Consider the following 21,382-nt stretch of genomic DNA (forward strand, 5'->3'; position numbering starts at 1 on the left):
AAATAGGTACCGCTGTGGTGGGAAGGTAAACGGCATTTCCGTACACTCTGGTTTTCATCATGGTGTCCCATTGCACCAGAAGTGGTTTAGTCCTGCTGGCCACATGACCCGGAAAGCTGTCTGCGGTCAAACGCCGGCTCCCTTGGCCTGAAAGCGAGATGAGCACCGCAACCCCAGAGTCGCCTTTGACTGGACTTAACCGTCCAGAGGTCCTTTACCTTTACCTTTTACCTTACACTCACTGTGAACAACCCATCCCGATGCTCCCCAAATCTATATATTGCTGTTTTGCAAGCAGGATTCAATGGTGGATGGGCAAATCAAGGTTCCACAACTGAAACGGATTTTGTGCTCTTGCACAATAAACAAATCCCTTGCTTATTTTTTGCAGTAAAGAAAGGAATGGGAAAATGCTGTGGGAACGAATTTTTAGTGAATGGATAGCTTGTAACCTCCTTGCAAACATTGCATAAATAAATCAGAATGAATGCTCTGTGTAAATAAGCAACCTAGAAGTGAAGAAACAGATCATCTAGAGTTTTTATTTTGTTGCTGTTCAGTGCCTATCTTGCTTTTACAGCCTCCTTTCCACCTACCTGTCTGTGTTCACCTGTATTGCTCTACCTGTCCCTGCCTTCCTGGAACCACAGCACTGAGCACCCGATATACAGAAATACTTCATACGCCTCCTTGTGTTGCCTGCAGATCCAGAAGCCAGGAGGGCTTCCTATCTATGTTGCAAGAAACAATGTGTGTGCAGTGTGGTGCAGTGGTTAGAGCACTGGACTTGGCTCCCAGGTCCAAATCCCCACTAAGCCATGAGGCTCACAGGGAGACCCTGGTTCAGCCACTGTCTCGCAGGATTGTTGAGCCTTGAGCAACTTTGAGGAAAGGGATTTAAGAATAATATATTGATACGTCTCCAGGATTCAGAAGCACTGGGTTTCTTAACTTCTTCGTGTGGCAAACAATTTACAAGGAAAACAATATATTGGCACAGGATCATGCCCATTATATCCACTGGAAATAAACCCAATGCACAGACACAGATACATTTCGGAGCATAGCTCCATTTACCCACGATCCATCTAGCTCTTTTCTTGTTTGTTTTTAAGTTTTTATTTATACTTTTCAAGTTTATACATTTCATTAGCTTCACAATCAATTTAACATTTCAAAGTTTGACTTCCTTCCCCCTCTTTCTGCGGTTCCTTAAATTTATTTTTTAGTATCTTCTGGATATCCAAATTCATTTAATTTACTCATTTAATCACTTTAAATACGAAACTGTTTTATGAAACTGCAGGTTATTACAATAATCCTGCCAATGTTTCTATCTGTTTGCAATTTATCTGTAAATATTCAATAAACCATTTCATTCTTTTATAAAAAGTTTGTTGTCTTTGTTGTCTAAACAAGCTTCCGCAGATCACGGCATCCTTGAAATAGAGAAATAAAAGAATGAAAGGACAGTTGAAGTACTGAGGAAATCACTAAGAAATTGATAAGAAGAAGAAGAAGAAGAAGAAGAAGAAGAAGAAGAAGAAGAAGAAGAAGAAGAAGAGATATGAAAAAAAGCAAATAAAGTTTCAAAACATATACAGTGGTACCTCGGGTTACATACGCTTCAGGTTACAGACTCTGCTAACTCAGAAATAGTACCTCAGGTTAAGAACTTTGCTTCAGTATGAGAACAGAAATCGTGCTCTGGCGGTGCAGCGGCAGTGGAAGGCCCCATTAGCTAAAGTGGTGCTTCAGGTTAAGAACAGTTTCAGGTTAATAACGGACCTCCGGAACGAATTAAGTACTTAACCCAAGGTACCACTGTAATGCAAAACTGAAATGCATAAATATAAAATAATTTTAATGGAAGCTTTTTCTGTAATATTTGATCATTTTAATTACTACACAATAAAATAAAGGTAACTAACAAATTCCTTCCCCCTCTTTCTGTAGTTCCTTAAATTTATTTTTAATATCTTTGGCACATCCAAATTAACTTAATTTGCTCATTTTTTCATCTACTTTAAATATATACTCTTATCAAACTGCAGGTTATTACAATAATCCTGGCAATGTTCTTATCTGTTTGCAATTTGTCTGTAAATATTCAATAAACCATTTCCATTCTTCTATAAAAAGTTTCTTATTCTTCTGATACGTTTCGCCATTTCTGCATATTCCATAAGTTTTTATATCCATTCTTCCTTTGCTGGGACTTCTGCTTCTTTCCACTTTTGGGTAAGTAACATTCTTGCTGCTGTAGTAGCATACATGAATAAGTTTCTATACAATTTAGGTAGTTCTGTCCCTATAATTCCCCAAAGAAAAGCTTCTGGGTTGTTTCCCCCCCACAAGTTATTTTGAACATCCTTTTCAATTCATTGTATATCATTTCCCATGATCCATCTATTGTAGATGCTGTGGTTTGAGTCAGGGACCTTCTACATAGAGCTCTATTGCTGCTCTATGGTCTCTTGATTCCGAAATCACTAGATTAGGAGGCTGCTTGATACCCAAAATCTGTAACATCCTATTAGCAAATGGGGTTAATTCAAAGTAAATGGTAGCAGATGGGCATTGGTTAGAAATAAGAAATTTCTGGATTACTCAAAAGCTAATACTAAGGAATGATCGTGAATTGAATTATGTATTTTGAACCCAGCAGGCGAAGAGATGAACGAATATTGGGTCAATATGCAATCTAAGTAGCTTAGCACAGGCAATGCATCTGTTTGCTATTAACTTTTCTTGAGATAAGTAAAGGTCAGGGGTTTTCCTGTGGTTTAATTTGAGAAGCAATTTGGATTTCCTGCCCTCAGCTGGAGACGTTGTTAGTATGAGACCAAAAATGGTCTCAGCCATCCAATAAAGGCTTATATTTCACAAAGGAAAACACCTACGGAAATTTCTGTGGCCTATCAAAAGAATGATGTAAGGAGGGTTTTTTGGGGAAAGAAATGCTTGTCACTCCTTCGGAATAATTGTTAAAGAGGGTGAAAATTCAATCAAGAACTAATACATTCCCTTCCTACCCCCCACCCCTTCTTCACAAAAGAATCTGACACTAGAAAGACAATATTTCCCAAAAGTTCAGTTTACATGATCAACAATGCTATTTGTTCAGGTGCTGAAGATTTTTTTGGATAGGATCAGCTGCTTAGTTCAGAGAGCAAAGCTGTCCGATTTGGTCCCCTAGTCTTGAGAGAACAGCGACAGAGATGGAGTCCCAGTCCTGACATATCGAAAATGCATCTGTGTCGCAAGGCGAGACCTGCCCTGCCCCGATGCAATAACTCAGGCATCCCCAAACTCGGCCCTCCAGATGTTTTGGGACTACAATTCCCATCATCCCTGACCACGGGTCCTGTTAGCTAGGGATGATGGGAGTTGTAGCCCCAAAACATCTGGAGGGCCGACTGTCAGGTGTGCATGCAGGAGCCAGGCCCTGTATTGGCGGCTTCACAAGACTGGGGCTTCACAGGTAGGGCTTCACAGGACTGGGGCTTTCTTAAGTTTGTTCTTAACTCACAGCACCTGGTGGCAAGAGCTGGGAAGGGATATAAGGTCAGCATTTTCCTTTGGCACTTTGCCACAGCAGCACGTTCCCTGCCCTGCTGCGTTTGGCTCCTTGACTCCTTGTTTCTTGATCCTTGGACCCCTGACTCCGTGACTCCTTACTGCTTGATCCTCAGACCCTTGGCTTCTTGACTCCCGGCCTTCTGACCCTCAGGCTCTTGGCTTCCTGACTCCTGGCTTCCAGACTTCCATTCCTGCTCCCACCCCACCACCTTGCCCCTGGTTCCAACGTCCCCAGCCAGGCCTTCAACCACCCATAAACCGGACCGTGATAAGAGTTTCAGGATGCCTGCAAAAATTTCTTCCCCAACCACTGTAAAGCACTGCTGTGTGAAGCCAGCATCATTGAACTTGGCTCCTGGTCTTGGGAAAAGAGGATAATCTCTTCCCATTGTGCATGACACCCCAGAAGGCCTTTTATGTTGCTATGGCCATTGGCTAATGTGAATAAAGTTTATCTATTTATCTTGGGTTACAAACACTTGGGGTTACAGACTCCGCTCACCTGGAAGTAGTAAAAAGGGCATTCAAATGACCAAGATTATTGTTCAGGTAGTGGCCCTTAATCTCATTGCACCCTCAATAAACCTAGCAACCTTTGCTGTTGTTTAATCATTTTGATCTGATAAAAAAAAGAACAATGTGGCTGCAGATGGACGGCCTGGGATGGTAAGTAAGAGTGGGGTGATGATCTCATTCCTCAGATCTTTATAAAGGGGACAGGACAAGAGAACATGAGCCACTGTTTCCAGATTGCCATCTCCACAGGGGCAGAGTCATTTCTCAGTTGGAATCTTTTGGTATCTGCCCTCAACTATGGCCACAATCGCACTATTTCTGTTCTCATCCTGAAGCAAAGTTCTTAACCCAAGGTACTATTTCTGGGTTAGCGGAGTCTATAACCTGAAGCGTATGTAACCTGAAGCATCTGGAACCCGAGGTACCACTGTATAGTGCAAAATAGAGGATGTGATCCAAGCATCTAAGAAGTACGTCCCAGGGATGGCCATGGGATAGTCCAGCCCAAAACTCTCTTGGCATGTTGCGGACAGTTTTGAATTCATGAAGCAGAACTAAGAGGCTTAATCTATGAAGGTTCTAACAGGGCACAATGGAGAAAACCAATGAAAATTAATTGATTTAAATTGGGAGCTATGGAAGGCAAAGGACAGCTAAAGGGAACATTGGGCTTTCTGGGGAAATGAGGCAAATCTAGTTGTTGAAGGATTGTTCTGCATGACAGAGCACCTTTTGGCAGATTAATGATACGTCATTCCTTCGATCCCAGCCATTGCGAGGCTGTCACAAATCATGGCAGCACAACAGCGTAATGGTGGAGGAACAACCTTAAAAAGCCAAGCTCTTGGAAGAGGAATTTGGCAACTTGAAGAAGGAAGGATGCTAGCATAGATGAATGAAAAGAAACTAAAATAGAGTTTGTGCCAAGAAAGCACTTTGAGCAATATGATGGAAGTCCATTAAGTCTCAATATCACCATGCGGAACTGACAAATGGTCTTGTAGAGAAGATCTGCAGCGCCAACAAAATATGCTCTTTTATCTTGTCCATTGTGTAAGTTCCTCTTCACAGTCTAGGGGTAGACAAGAAATTTGATTCCGTTTTCACTTAAAGGCAAACCTAACTAATTTGTACTGTCCAAAACAATAAACAAACGAAAGCATAGCCATCCTTTGAAATTCACACTTCTCCAGATTTTGCAATGTAGTCTCCATCCGAGATGTATATATTAGGGCAAAGTGTACATAAAAGTGCACATAATATAAGAAATAATAGAAAAATTGGATTATGCTATGGGAAATTGTTTTTCAAAAATGTATATATTAGGAGAAAATCACACTAAAATGCTGGTGAATTTTTTTTTTAAATTGCAAACTGATATGGAAATGTGAAGAACTAAACTTACAACTCCAAAAATGAGAAACTGGGAGAAAAGTGAAATTTACAAATTTGCCCATCCCTACTTAAGAGTTACCAAACAATCTCTTTTGAGGGTTAGTCCTGCCTCTCCTCATTCCAGGGCCGGATCTAGGTTTGATGAGGCCCTAAGCTACTGAAAGTAATGGGGCCCTTTATATGTCCAGCTGTCCTTTCTCAACAACAAATTGTCACTGTTTTTTTGTGTTGAATATATGCTATATGGTAATTTATGGACCTAATAGGTATCTAAAGCCATTTGCACATAACAAAGTATGTATTTTATCAAAGTAAATGTTGAACTGAAGTACAATTAAGAAGTATATTAATAGTGAAATACAATTAAGAAGTATATTTGGGGGGGGCAAGAGAGTGGGGCCCAAAGCTATTGCTTGATTAGCTTATACAGTGGTGCCCTGCAAGACGAATGCCTCGCAAGATGGAAAACTCGCTAGACGAAAGAGTTTTCCGTTTTGGAGGTGCTTCGCAAGACGAATTTTCTATGGGCTTGCTTCGCAAGACGACAATGTCTTGCGACTTCCTGCTGGTTTTTTTCCCTCCCCCCCTTTTCTAAGCCGCTAAGCCGCTTATCAGCTGATCCGATCAGCAGATAAGCCACTAAAAGCTGCTAAAAGCCGCTAAAAGCCGCTAAAAGCCGCTAATAGCGCTAATAGCGCTAATCCGTCAATGGGCTTGCTTCGCAAGACGAAAAAACCGCTAGACGAAGAGAATCACAGAACGGATTCTTTTTGTCTTGCGAGGCACCACTGTACGTAAATCTGGCACTGCCTTATTCAGATGGGGGGGCGGGCAATATTCAAGTGTTGAAAACCACAGAATTGCAGCCATATGAAAAGGAGCGGGAGACCGTGCTAGCTGGGTCCCAGACCTACATTGTTCATGCACTGGGGAAATGGAGAGGCCTGCCAGAGGCAAGTAAGCCTTCCTCACAACTTGGAACTCTGGATAAATGAAAGCTGTCTTTGGCAAGGTCTCACAGACACGTGGAAATGCTGAATACAGCAGAGATTCAGAACACTGCATTTTGGGTTATGATGGTTCTCTGGCACTTTCAAGTCCGAAGCTGGACTATCGTAGTCTAACGAAACATGCTTAGTCTTGTTCTCTCGTTTCATGTACATCACCCCACCACAACGGCGGTGTCCGTTAGCGTCTCTGATTCAGGTGAACGAAGGGACGGATTAAGGTTCAGCTAAAGTGGAAGGCATTAACTTGTTCAACTTATTATCGCTTGACCGTGTTAGACGGATCAAACCCTTCTGCTTCACTGGATGCCAAGACGCCAAGTCCGGCACCAAGAAGCTATTATTCAGGCTGACATTTCAAACATTCTGCTCATCAGCAGGGGGCCCTGAAACCGCCATGGTGACATTTTAATGAGTGCGTAACAAAACCGAAGTCCTGGATTTGTGTAAACCTACTGGAGTAATTTACTTGCACGTCCAAAAGGATGACAATATTTATACACAATTTAGTGTCGCAGTAAAAGGACAGCTCAGAAATGAGTCTTCATAAACAAAGGGCAACGAAGCCATGTACTCTGGTGTGCATATTTCAGTTTCCTTGGCCTGAAATTGTGCTCTCTCATAACCTCATGCGAAAGCTCCTTCGAGCCTGTATAAATTTCACAACTTCTTTTTGAAAGCAACATGATTAGGTGCTTTAAGGACGGACTTGGAAATCGACACAGTGGTGTCAAGGTTGTAAGCTGGCAGCAAATGGGCTGGGTCTCAAAACATACAAATGCAGCTAAGGTCAGGCTCTCAAATGAGGGTTCCTGACCTCTGGGATTGGTGTTTTATCAAAAAAATAATTCTGGAAGCGTGGAAATGAACCCAAAGATTTCCCCCTCCCCAAAGATTTCAGCGTACATTGGACATTTGCCAGGCTATTATGTCTTCATATAATGGCAGACCGGCCCCCTCATCTCTGCTATGTATATTTAAGCAGTGTGGTGTAGTGGGTAGAGTGCTGGAATTGGTTGGACTTCAGACTAGAGCAGTGGTTCCCAACCTTTTTTTGGCCATGCCTCACCTAAGCATCTCTAAAATCCTGGTGCCCCCTGACATATAATTCTTATTATTCAAAAAGTGAACTCCTATTCACGTGGAGGAAGCCTAAAGCATGGGAGCCACAAGACAGTGTCATACATTCCTTCACTGATAAATCACGAATTTCCCAAGGTATCTGAATTCCCGCCGATCACCAGTGCTCAGAGCAGGTTATGATGGCCGAAAACACATCTCTGAAAACTGAGCAGCTACACAGCAGCTGCATTCAGGGAGAAATACCACAATTTTTGACTGGGCACTCCTCCCCCTGAATGTGCCCAGTATATTTTCTGTTTAGATAACCTTTTCTGTTTAGATAACCTCTCCATTGTCACCAGCTGACAGCCATGTACATTTTAATTTTAAAAATGTGTAAGTCACAATATATACCGTACTTTTTGCTCTATAAGACTCACTTTTCCCCTCCTAAAAAGTAAGGGAAAAGGTGTGTGCATCTTATGGAGCGAATGCAGGCTGCACAGCTATCCCAGAAGCCAGAACAGCAAGAGGGATTGCTGCTTTCACTGCGTAGCGATCCCTCTTGCTGTTCTGGCTTCTGAGATTCAGAATATTTTTTTTCTTGTTTTCCTCCTCCAAAAACTAGGTGCGTCTTGTGGTCTGGTGCGTCTTATAGAGCGAAAAATACGGTATTTATATACAGTATATGAGGTTCCTAGAACCAAAAGAAATGCAAAAAATCCACTGTCAATAACTCATTCTCAAATTGCCCTCCTTAAAAATCAAATTGCCCCGCTTTGGGGTGTGAGCCCCACATTGGAAACCATGGGACTAGAGAGCCCAAGGTTCAAATCCCAACTCAGCCATGAAGCTTAATGTCACTATCCTAACCTAATTCGCGGGGTAGTTGTTATGGAGGGCCCAGCACTGATTTCCAAACCCTGCCAAATGTAGTTCACACTTACAAGCTTGCAGCAAGGATGTGTGGTACAATGCCAAAGTGCCCATGTCTGTTTCGTTGTGTAACTGGGATTTGCCAGATACACTTAAATATTTGAAATGTGAGGTGCTGGGCTCAATTTTCCTTTTTTCTTTCTCCTTCTGTGATGGAACTCCTATTTGGGGACTTCCCTGGCTCTTTTCTGGCCCACGTAGAACCAGTCTGGATAGCTGGCCTTGGTGAAGATTTGACGTTTTCATCCCCAAAAAGTTTTAGATTTGAGTTTCTACTGAAATGAGGCTGCATTTTAATGTTGTATTTTAATCTTGTTTTTAAGTTGTATTTTAATCAATTGTTTTTATACCTGGTGTTAGCTGCCCTGAGCCTGGTCTTGGCTGAGGAGGGCGGGGTATAAATAAATTTTATTATTATTATTATTAACTCTGATTGAAAGTAGGACACTTTGCCCTCAGAGTTGCCTCCTCTTATCCTGGCTTTTCTCAGTTGTGCAGTGGTAAAAAGGTAAAGGTAAAGGACCCCTTACCATTAAGTCCAGTTGCGAACGGCTCTGGGGTTGTGGCACTCATCTCGCTTTACTGGCCAAGGGAGCTGGCGTTTTGTCCGCAGACAGCTTCTGGGTCATGTGGCCAGCATGACTAAGCTGCTTCTGGAGAATGAGAGCAGCGCACGTGTCAGGGGATGATTAGCTGCTTGTGCTTAAAATAGTGCCCCTTCAGAGTTTGTGCGACCCCACAAACCTCTGTGTGTGACAGAGCTCCTCAGACATGTCTGCTCTAGTCACTTGTAGAGTCCGACAGTGGCTGTCTGCGGAAGCGCTTCCAGCAAAGAAGTTCCTTAACGGAAACGCGTCTCCTGGACTCACGACGTGACAGCTTCCGGCGAAGCATAGGTCTCCCTGCAGTTGCTTCTGACACCTCCCCGCTATTTTCGCTCGAAGTGTCTCTCACCCCTTTCTCTCCCCTTCTGCTTCCTGCCTGGGCTGCTGCGTCTCTCTCAGCATTACTGAGATCCTCCTCCAGAGACCCCGCGCTCCCCCTACTGGTCCCTGCTTTAGCTGTTGACTCTCTCCCAGTCTCTGGGAGCCCTACCACTTCCCTTTCCTCCGATGTCAGTTCCCTGACATCCACCTCCCCTCCAGGGCCCCCCTCTCCCCCGCCCCTACTCTCTCCTCTGGGCGGTGAGGAGCTGAAACCCCTAAAAGAATCCTCCTCATCTTCCGACGTCTCGAACATTTCCCTCCATCGGTCTTCGTTCCGACTCGCTGAATCCTCCTCCACCTCGGAATCAGCGAACCCCTCCAACTCTTCTTCTTCGTCGGTGGTGGCGAAGTATTCCCTCCGGAACCTCGTCACTGGCTGGGGTTTCCGAGGGAATCTCTGATGAAAAGTTTCAATCAAAACCTCGTCATCTACATCCTCTGCCCTGACCCAGGTGTTTTCCGACTCCGGCTCCCCTTCCCACATTACCAAATACTCTACTTGCTCTCCCCTCCACCTGGAATCGAGAATCTCCGCTACATGGTAGCTGTGTTCTTTTTCCTCCATAGCTGGTCCCCTATTGACCCTCCCCTCTGTCCCCTATATACGGTGACAGCAATGATCTGTGGAACACTGGGTGCAACTTCATGTGGTTAGGTAACCGGAGTCTGAAAGCCACTGGGTTGACCTGTTGCGTGACTTCAAAGGGGCCCAGTCTTTTGGGTCTTAACTTCTTACAACCTCCTTTAAATGGTAACCCTTGGGTGGACAACCACACCTGGTCCCCCACCCTAATGCTTTCTCCTTCCCTTCTGGTTTTGTCTGCCTGCCTCTTATATTCCTCCTTCGCCCTGTTTAAATTAAGTTGGAGCTGGCGATGGATCGCTTCCATTTCTTCAACGAACTGTTCTGCGGCTGGAACGCTCCAGTTCTCCCCCTCCCCCCCTGGGAAGGCTCGGGGATGACACCCGTGATTGGCCAAAAAAGGGCTCATTCCCGTGGACACGTTCTCCGCATTGTTATAGGCAAATTCTGCCAACGCCAGCTTCTCCACCCAATCATTCTCTCTGTCATTCACATAACACCTCAAATATTGCTGGAGGACACCATTAGCTCTTTCCGCCTGCCCGTTGGTTTCTGGATGACGGGCAGTTGAGAAATTCACCTCTACATGCAATAAGCTCATGAGCTTCCTCCAGAACCTGGAAGTAAATTGTTTCCCTCGGTCCGAAACCACCCTCAAGGGGGCACCATGCAATCTAAACACATTTTCCACAAACAATTTAGCGGTTTCTTCTGCTGTGACCGCATGTGAGCAGGCTATAAAGTGGGCCATCTTGGTTAACAGGTCTACCACAACCATAATGGCTGTCTTCCCTTTGGACCTGGGCAGATCAGTCATAAAATCTATTGCCACTGCCTCCCATGGTCTTTTCGGCGTGGGTAGTGGTTCTAATAAACCTGCCGGTGCCCGCCTCTCCCCCTTGGCTCGTTGACATCGGTCACACCCTCTCACATACTCCCGCACATCTTCCCTGACCTTGGGCCACCAGAATTCCCTGGTAACCAGCCACATGGTTTTGTGTTGCCCAAAATGCCCTGCTGTGGGGCTATCGTGCAGTTGCTTGAGTACCTTTTCCCTCAATTCTCCTTCAGGTACGTATAACGCTCCCTTGTAGTACAACGCCCCGTTTCTCTCCTCAAAACCCCCGGGTTTGTCTCCCTCCCTCCTGAGACCCCTGAGTTTGTCCTGGGCATATTCATCCTGCACCGTTCCCTCTATCAGTTCCCTTAGCCCCACCAGTGCCGCCCCACACACCCAGCGATCCTCGGGAATGACATGGGTCTCTTCGGGTGCACCCTCTCCCTCCAAATATTCAGGTTTGCGTGATAGAGCGTCCGCCCTAACGTTCTCCTGGCCTGGTACGTAACAAATCTCAAAGTTAAATTTGGAGAACTCCTGGGCCCATCTCAACTGCCGTTGGTTGAGCACTCGCGCAGTTCTCCAATACTCTAGATTCTTATGGTCCGTGCGTACTTGCACCTTCTGTTGTGCACCAATTAGTAGGTGCCTCCATCTCCGGAAGGCCTCATAAATCGCAAGAAGTTCCCGGTCATACACCGTGTAGTTTCTCTCCGATTTGTTCAGCTTTCGCGAAAAGAAGGCACACGGTCGCCACTCGGACCCCTCCTTCCCTGGCTGCAGAAGAAGCACCGCCCCTATGGCTCTGTCAGAAGCGTCTGTTTCGACCCTCAGCTTTTTTTGTAAATCCACATGTAGAAGTTGTTCGTCAGAGGCGAAGGCCTTTTTCAGTTCCTCAAACGCTCGCTCCGCCTCCCCCGTCCAAACAAACTTCTTTTTGCTGCTGAGACAGTCCGTGATGGGCGCCGTCAGGTGAGCGAAGTTTCGGATGAACTTACGATAAAAGTTTCCAAACCCTAGGAACCTCTGCACATCCTTCTTAGTCTTGGGGGTTTTCCATTCCAGCACCGCTTGAACCTTGCCGGGGTCCATGGCCAACCCCTTGTCTGACAAGCGGTACCCCAGGAATTCCACCTCCTTGGTATGAAACTGACACTTCTCCAGTTTCACCCACAGCCTGTTGGCATGCAGCCTGCTCAACACTTCTCTGATGTCTCTCACATGTTGCTCCTCATTCTCCGAATACACCAACACGTCATCTAAGAAGGCCACGCAATTCTTGTAGAGCAAAGGCCCCAGTACATGGTTCATAAAGGCTTGAAAACACGCGGAGCCTGCTTGTAATCCAAAAGGCATAACGAGATATTCAAATGCCCCCAAAGGGGTGAACATGGTGGTCTTCCATTCATCCCCTTTCCTTATACGTATCAGGTTGTACGCCCCCCTTAGGTCCAGCTTTGTAAAAATCTTTCCTTTTCGCACCCTGGTCAAAATATCATCAATCCTGGGCATAGGAAAAGCCACCGGCTCTGTCACTGCATTTAGGGCCCGAAAGTCACATACCAGTCTCGGCTTGTCCGTGTTCTTTTTATCCACAAAAAACACTGGGCTACCCCCCGCTGCCTTGGACTCTCTGATGAAGCCTCTCTTCAGGTTCTTGTCAATGAACGCTCGCAACTCCTGCATCTCCCTGTCTGACATGGCATACAACCTGCCTACAGGAAGCTGTGCTCCAGGGAGTAAATTGATCTGGCAATCAAAGGGCCTATGCGGGGGTAGTTGGTCAGCTTCCTTCTCGCTGAACACGTCGCTGAGATCAGCATACTGTGATGGCACCTTCCCCTTCTCCATCACTTCCGTCCCTGCTAGGGTGGCTTGTGCCCCTGCTGACCCCTTTTCCCCCCTGCAGTGTTCTAAGCAATGTGCGGAACCGAAGGAAACCACTCTTTGATGCCAGCCCACCAGCGGATCATGTAGGGCTAGCCAGCTCATTCCCAAAATAATGGGAGCGCCTCCCAAGGTGGCCACATTAAACGCTATCAGTTCTGTGTGCCTTGCCACCCTCATTATCACTGGAGAACATGATATCCATTGCACGAAAGAATTTCATAGCGTCCTTCAGGATATCGTTGTGCGTTGCCATCAGGGGTCGAACCCAATCTCGCGCCCCCTTCTCAAGATGCCCAATTACGAAAGCAACTCGGGATTCCTCATCAGGGAACTCATCAAACTGCACATTCAGGGCATATTGCATTTCAGTCCTAAAGGCATGGTAATCCTTGGGGTCCCCCCCAAACTTCTGCACTAATCCTGGTACCTTTCTGGGGAACTGAGTGGTTCTCCCCTTCTTGTCTGCATCTTGAGCCCTCCTCTCCTCGAGCCTCGCCGTCTGCAGCGCAAGTTGGACCTCCAATGCTCGGTATCTGTCTTCCAAGCTTGGACCAGCTCCACCCCCTGCGGCTCCGGCTCCTGCTGGGTCGCTCATGATGCCTTCTCCTGCACAGGCAGCGTACAGAGACTGTCGGACTGCTGTCAGGGGATGATTAGCTGCTTGTGCTTAAAATAGTGCCCCTTCAGAGTTTGTGCGACCCCACAAACCTCTGTGTGTGACAGAGCTCCTCAGACATGTCTGCTCTAGTCACTTGTAGAGTCCGACAGTGGCTGTCTGCGGAAGCGCTTCCAGCAAAGAAGTTCCTTAACGGAAACGCGTCTCCTGGACTCACGACGTGACAGCTTCCGGCGAAGCATAGGTCTCCCTGCAGTTGCTTCTGACACCTCCCCGCTATTTTCGCTCGAAGTGTCTCTCACCCCTTTCTCTCCCCTTCTGCTTCCTGCCTGGGCTGCTGCGTCTCTCTCAGCATTACTGAGATCCTCCTCCAGAGACCCCGCGCTCCCCCTACTGGTCCCTGCTTTAGCTGTTGACTCTCTCCCAGTCTCTGGGAGCCCTACCACTTCCCTTTCCTCCGATGTCAGTTCCCTGACAGCACGGAAACACCGTTTACCTTTCCGCCAGAGCGGTACCTATTTATCTACTTGCATGTTGACGTGCTTTCGAACTGCTAGGTTGGCAGGAGCTGGGGCCGAGCAACAGGAGCTCACTCCGTCGCGGGGATTCGAAACCCCGACCTTCTGATCAGGAAGCCCTAGGCACTTGGAACATTCCGGAAGGCCCTTGCTTCCTCACTTGCATGCTACAGAGGCAACATGAGGCTGAGGAACAACACTTTGAAAAACTTTTTGCTCATAGGCTCCCACGAAAACTGAAGCCAGCTTTGCACGACTGAGTTAATCTAGTCTTCAAACTTTTAAATTGGAGTAAAATGTAAAGATTAGGCAGAGTAAGAGCAGATGAATGAATAGCTAGTCTCAGTATTTATGCAGCAAAACACAATCACCACTCTTTGGTCGCCAGAAACTTCAGCGAGTACAAGGTTATTCCGTAAAGTGTATTTCCAGAAGTCATTTTCCTTCCATCAACAAATCCATGAAATGTCTGACAACTGTGATAGTTTGCATCAGTGCTCCCCCCCCTAAAAAAGTGTTTAGGGGTACTCTCATTTTCCTACTCATATTGAAATACTGCCCCTCATTGGGGCCCAACTTAGATTCACAAAATGTTTAGGGGTATGCGTACCCCCACATACTCCCAGAAAAAAAAGTACTGGTTTGCATTATCTGTAGTTTTTCTCTGCCCAGCCTTACCCAAACCCTCCTCCCCTCTCCCAAATAATTACAAGTGATTCCATCTTCCAACAAGGAATCTTCTCTCTCTCTCTCTCTCTCTCTCTCTCTCTCTCTCTCTCTCTCTCTCTTCTCTCTCTCCTTCTGTATGTTTTTCTAAATATCTCATGGCTCTTATACCATGGTGCCCAACAGAGCCTCTCTAAACATTTCTTCCCCTGCATTGTACGAAGGAACAATTGTGTTCCAAATGAATTAGGGCAACGCTGCTTCAGGATTCCTGAGGTTGGATGGCGTGCTGTTTCATTCAGCCGCCTTTGATAACAGGAATGTAGCCTCCGGGGCAACTTATTTGCTTCACTCATTGTGTCCTCCTCAATGGATATGAAAGAGCTGCGTTGAGCCTTGACTTCGTTTGCCACTTCAGAGCATCACATCTGACATTTATTTTATTTTTTTATTTGCCAGAGAACAGAAGGGGGAAGGGGAGGAAACTGTTCAAAAACTGTCGTTTCACAATTTTCATCGTGAAGAGACAAAGGATCAATTCTCTGTATGCCAAACAGCTGCCACTGGAGTACGTTCTGGGTGAGAAATTGCTCTGTTTATTCAGCCAAGAGACAACTTCTTTCCTACCTCCAAACTATTGTTCTTTCCGCCAACCAAAGCAGTTAAGTAAACAAGAGCTCTGCCCCCCCAAAACCCCAACTCACACTGGTCATGCTCTCACTGGTATTTATGGCCCATGTGATAGCTTGTGAAGGACCTTTCGTGACACGCATTTGATCTTTATTGCTTCCATCATAGCCTCGCAGATTGACAGGGCTTCCAAACTTGTGCACTGAGCTACAAGGTTCAAAGCTGTGTCTCTGGATAGGGCACAATCTAGTGAAACTTACCCACACGTAAGGCTTGGTTTGCAAATACTTCGTCATTGCTGGACAGCTTCAGCATTATGTGGTGGCTTCCTGGGCCGAGGGCCATCGCAGAAATACAACACAGCAAAAAGAATGAATATCAACTGAGACCCAATGCTTTTCAGTCAAATCAGATCGTGGAATCCTAGAGTTGCCTTCTTGGAAGACAAAAAGCAGACAAAAACTTCAAGAAAGAATGGGGGGAAATTATAATTTATTTAGGAGACCACTGTAAGCAGCTGAAAACATTAGCAGGATTCTAATTACACTTGGAATATAACAAATACTATGGACAACATGGAGAGATATAAATATGATGAAATAATATGCAGTTGAAAAGATTGACAGGAGAGTGGGAAGTGCAGAGATTCAGAGAAATTGGGTCCTCCCTTAAAGAGGGCAGGTGTTGCGGTGAGACCTGGCAACCAAATCCTGTGTTGTGGGTGGGTTCAGTTGAATAGCCACAACACCCAGTTGGTAGGTCCCTTGATGCTGGGTTTAATCAGGCCAATGGGACGCAAGCTAAACGGATCAAGGGACCTATTTATGCCCATGCACGTGACCCAGAGCTTACCCTTTCAGCGCGTACATTCAAAACACCTGCCTACCTCTCCCTACTTTTAGGGCTTTGTGCTTGACCATGCTATACCGTCGTGTGTCATCTGTCGTTGGGACAGGGGCACGGCAGGAATTTCCCCCACTTGGCTGATTGGCTGGTGCCATTTGGGTTTCGCCTGCTGCGTAGCAAATCGTCACAACTTGTAAGGTTGCGGATAGGCTCTGGTTCAGGTGATAGGGATGGGAGAACGCTCTCGCCATCCCTATGTGAAGGGTATTCCATTAAAGGAATGTAGGGACTCGATGGTTTGGTCAACCCCTGTGAGGGGGTTGTGCCTGTGCCTGAGTCCAGGGGGGCATTTGGGCGGCAGAGTTAGCCCGTTCCCGGCTTTCTGCTTATCCAGGTGTTCACCCTTGGCTGACCTATGATAGAGCTCTGGGTCAGCGCTACCTGCAAGGGTGCAGGGAGCTAGTCGAACCAGAGCCTATGCAACCACTCACTTGCTGTAATCAATAAAGTAGTGGACTAAATTCTGCCAAAAACCGAAACCAAAATTTGAGTCTTGTCTGCATTTATTTAAGGGGGAGGTTTAAAGGTCTGAACATGCAAATCTCTAAATATGGACATTTAATTGGTATTGTTATAATTCCTCACTTGTAAAATCAAATAAATTTTATTTTTAATTTTTTTTAAAAAAAAAGAATAATAGGGATGTCCTTAGGGTCATCTAGTACAAACCACCACAATGAAAGAATCTTAACTAAAGCATCCATGACAGATAACCACCCAACTTAACCTTTAAAATCCCTGAGGAAGGAGAGTCCACCAGCTTCTGTTAGCACCAGACTGTTATTCTGTTATTACCAGACTGGACAGTGCTTTCCTTTTGGATAAAGACAGTGGCAAGGTAGGCGTTGAGCAGTTTCACCCTTTTTTCCTGTCACCCAGTAGCATTTCTCCATCTTCTCCACCCAGAGTGCCTACTACTTGGAAGGGTATCATCCAAGTCTTCAGTCTGGCTAGGAGGTCTATTTCCCAGTTTTCACTCTTTCTTCTCCTTTCTTTCCAGAGATGCCTCTTTTGGAATTGTTTTTGGAAGTCTCGATTTAGAAGGCAGTCCTTGTGTGAATTATTACCATTGCCAATATTAATTTCTTTTTTCCCCTGGAGCATTCTTGGCTGGCCACCATCCTGAAAGACCATCAGAAATTCTCATGTTATAATTTGATCTCTTTTAAAACATTAAAAACAAAAACAAAACCCCAAATCTACTCCGCTGAGATTTTTTTTTTACTGCTAATACAACAGCAGGTTACTTGGTCTCAAATGTCAGATCTCCGAAGTCCAGTCGCAAAGGGTTCAGCCAAGATTAGCTTGGACCATCACAGCATTTACTAGAAAGCCAGAAATTGGTGCCATGATTTACCTTCCCATGACAAGAAAAGTTGGAGGATCCAGCTATTAAATATTCAGGCTCCAGCGTAAAGTCTTTCAAAGTCAATCGACATATTCCTCCCTATTAGCATCTATAATGGTTTGCATGTCACCGTAAACTGTAGTAAATGCCTGAACAAGCAGTGTGCTGGTGCATATTACTCAAAGGTTCTTGCTTTGCCTCCCTCCAGCTTCTGGCTGGACCAGGAGCAACAAACCGTAAACCTGGGCTTGGCATGTCACTCAAAACTGGGTTAAAACAAACCATAACTGGAAGCCAAGGTAAACCATGGTTGGCTAACATTAATGTGACTATGTTTGAACACGACACACAAACCAGGTCATTGTAAATACACCCTCAAGTTTAATTGTTGCCTTTTTTCTAATAGTGTTTCATTGGTATTAATATTTTATTTTATTTTATTTATATCCTGCCTTTCCCTAAGAAATGGGAGTAAAGGCAGCTCACAAAATTTTAAACAAATACAGATATCGCTAAAAGCACATAAGCGGTTATTAAACCCTCCAACATTTCTCTGTTGAAAATAGGGACGTCCCATTCCATAATGATAATTTTACTTCTTATGTTGTTGTTGTTGTTTAGTCGTTTAGTCGTGTCCGACTCTTCGTGACCCCATGGACCAGAGCACGCCAGGCACTTCTGTCCTCCACTGCCTCCCGCAGTTTGATCAAACTCATGCTAGTAGCTTCAAGAACACCATCCAACCATCTCATTCTCTGTCGTCCCCTTCTCCTTGTGCCCTCCATCTTTCCCAACATCAGGGTCTTTTCCAGGGAGTCCTCTCTTCTCATGAGGTGGCCAAAGTATTGGAGCCTCAGCTTCACGATCTGTCCTTCCAGTGAGCACTCAGGGCTGATTTCCTTCAGAATGGAGAGGTTTGATCTTCTTGCAGTCCATGGGACTCTCAAGAGTCTCCTCCAGCACCATAATTCAAAAGCATCAATTCTTCGGCGATCAGCCTTCTTTATGGTCCAGCTCTCACTTCCATACATCACTACTGGGAAAACCATGGCTTTTACTATACGTAAAACCATGGCTTTTACTTCTTATACCCCACACATATTACTGGGTTGCCCCAGCCATACTGGGCAGCTTCCAACATATATAAAAATGTAATAAAACATCAAAACAAACCTTTTGTATACCGGATTGCCTTCAGGCGGCTCGGGGGTTGGATAACTCCATACCCTCCAACATTTCTCCAATGAAAATAGGGACGTCCTAAGGAAAAGTGGGAGATTCCAGGATCAAATCAGAAACCGGGATGGCTTCTCTAAATTTGGGGTGTCGCTGGAAAAATCAAGGATGTCATAGATACCAATCCATTGTTTTTCTTTCTTAAAATAATAAAATTAAATGGGCTTAAAATAATAATAATGCAACTCTTCTTCTTCTTCTTCTTCTTCTTCTTCTTCTTTTTAAAAAGGTTATCTGTAGTGGGCTGTGGAAATTTCCTTTCCTTTGATAGCAGATTATTGTGAGATTATTCCTCAGATAAAAGGCATTGGAGAGAGACAGCCTCTCTGCTAATGAAGTGTTAGCACAATATCACTCCCACTTCTATGCCAGCCCCAACTCTATTTATTTAGCTTCAGAAATAGCTATGGAAATGATCCGAATACAACAACCTGCAGCTTTCCAACAATGAATTTTTCCCTGCTTTAGATATATTGATCTGCTCTTGTATATCACCTATAAAGGGGAACAACGTCCGTATACACTAATCACAGTAAAATCCACTCTGTGAGGCATTTTTAAGAAACAGAAATCACAGTCTAGTGAAAGCCGGTAGGGAAACTCTTCTAGACTTTTACAGTAGAGGATCAAATTCATGAAAGTGAAGAGGAGCACAAAGAGCCCTTATTTCACTAGTAGCGCCCCTGCCTGCCCTGTGGTGTGAAAAACCTTTAATGGGGAAGGGAAACACAGTGGAACCTTTCTTTGTGCAAAAAGGAGAAGGACAATTGTTTGTCTTCCTCCATCAAGCAACAGGAGCACTTTTAAGGGCCAGGCGGCTGCAGTCTGGCCTGTTTTTTTACAACATTTCCATTTGACAAACTTCCAGCTTTGATGGCAATTACCCTTTTTTACTGTTCCTTCAAACTGCCCAGTAAGAAACCTGTACTCCGCAAGAAAAAAAGAAGCCGATATCATTTTGGTGTGTGTGTGTGGAATGTGACAGATTAAGTTCCCACAATGGATTTAAGAATTCTTCAGATGCTCTCAAAATAGGATGACCATGTGTCCTATTTTACAGAGGACAATGGTATTGAAAGGTTGCTCAATCTAAGTTCAGTTTCAAGCTAAAGAACCACAAGAACGGAGAGCAGGGACCTTGAAGTTGCCCGACTGCAGCACCTGGACAGTAGACTGAGCAGGTAAAAAGGTAAAGGGACCCCTGACCATTAGGTCCAGTCGTGGCCGACTCTGGGGTTGCAGTGCTCATCTTGCTTTATTGGCCGAGGGAGCCTGCGTACAGCTTCCGGGTCATGGGGCCAGCATGTGGTGAACCAGAGCAGCACACGGAAACATCGTTTACCTTCCCGCCAGAGCGGTACCTATTTATCTACTTGCACTTTGACGTGCTTTCGAGCTGCTAGGCTGGCAGGAGCAGGGACCGAGCAATGGGAGCTCACCCCGTTGTGGGGATTCGAACCACCGACCTTCTGATCGGCAAGTCCTAGGCTCTGTGGTTTAACCCACAGCACCACCCGCGTCCACAGGTCAATAGGGCCATGGGCACCATCTTTCCTGCTAAAATGCAACATTGGGAAGGAGAGATTTTAAGCCAGGCATGTCCAAAGTCTGTTTTGGGGGCCTAATCCAGCCCTCTGATCAGTGTAGTCTGGCCCCCACAGGCAGTTCCTTCTCTGGGTTCTAAAAAGAAAGGTTAACAACTTTGGTGTAAAATCCTTAAAAAAAACACAACTTCAATCCTAAACACCGTTGGTCGGCCCTCATGCATGTTTACTTCATCAAATCTTTGAAAAAAGTTTGGGCACTCCTGTTTTAAGCTGAGAGGTGAGAGATCTTGCAATTTTTTTACCCTTCGATTGCACTCCATGGGGCAAACTGAAGAAAAGATGTTTTAGGATGAAACTGTGAAGCCGTCCAGAGTGGCTGGTGTAACCCAGTCAGATGGGTGGAGTATAAGAAATTATTATTATTATCTGGAAAAGTCCACACTTACAGTCGAGTGTTAAAAATTCACCTCACCCAGAGGTCTTCTGTTGCTCCTGTTGGTCTGCACAAAACAGCACCTTCATGGCATAAATCGCAAGAAGTCACCGAGAGGACGACAATACTTGAGTTCTAGCTGTACCAAGGGAGAACCACCACCCCTACATGCTGTCATAGCCCCATAGCTACTGTTTAAGAGGACTCTGGTGGAGGCCATGGGCTTCCTACCTTAATCCTACTGCTTCAATCTTTCCAACATGTCTTTCTGTGTCTGGCTGGGGATGGCAGTATGGTCCACAACTTTGTAGGGGAGCGGGTGGTGCTGTGGTGTCAACCACTGAGTCTCTTGGGCTTGCTGATCGGAAGGTTGGCAGTTCAAATCCGTGCAATGGGGTGAGCTCCCGTTGCTCTGTCCCAGTTTCTGCCTACCTAGCAGTTTGAAACCACACCAGTGCAAGTAGATAAATAGGTACTACTGTGGCAGGAAGGTAAACGGTGTTTCCATGCACTCTGGCCTCTATCATGGTGTCCCATTGTGCCAGAAGCTACTGTTAGCTCCATCATGAGACATCCGCCAGCTTCCAACCACGGATACCAACAGCCTTCAAACAAGCAAACTTGCCTTATTATTGCTCCTTAGCATCCCACTGCCAGAGGATTGCCTCCTTCCATTCACCAGTTTGC

This window comes from Podarcis vaucheri, assembly GCF_965113315.1.
Source record: "Podarcis vaucheri genome assembly, chromosome: 11".
In the NCBI taxonomy this organism is placed as follows: Eukaryota; Metazoa; Chordata; class Lepidosauria; order Squamata; family Lacertidae; genus Podarcis; species Podarcis vaucheri.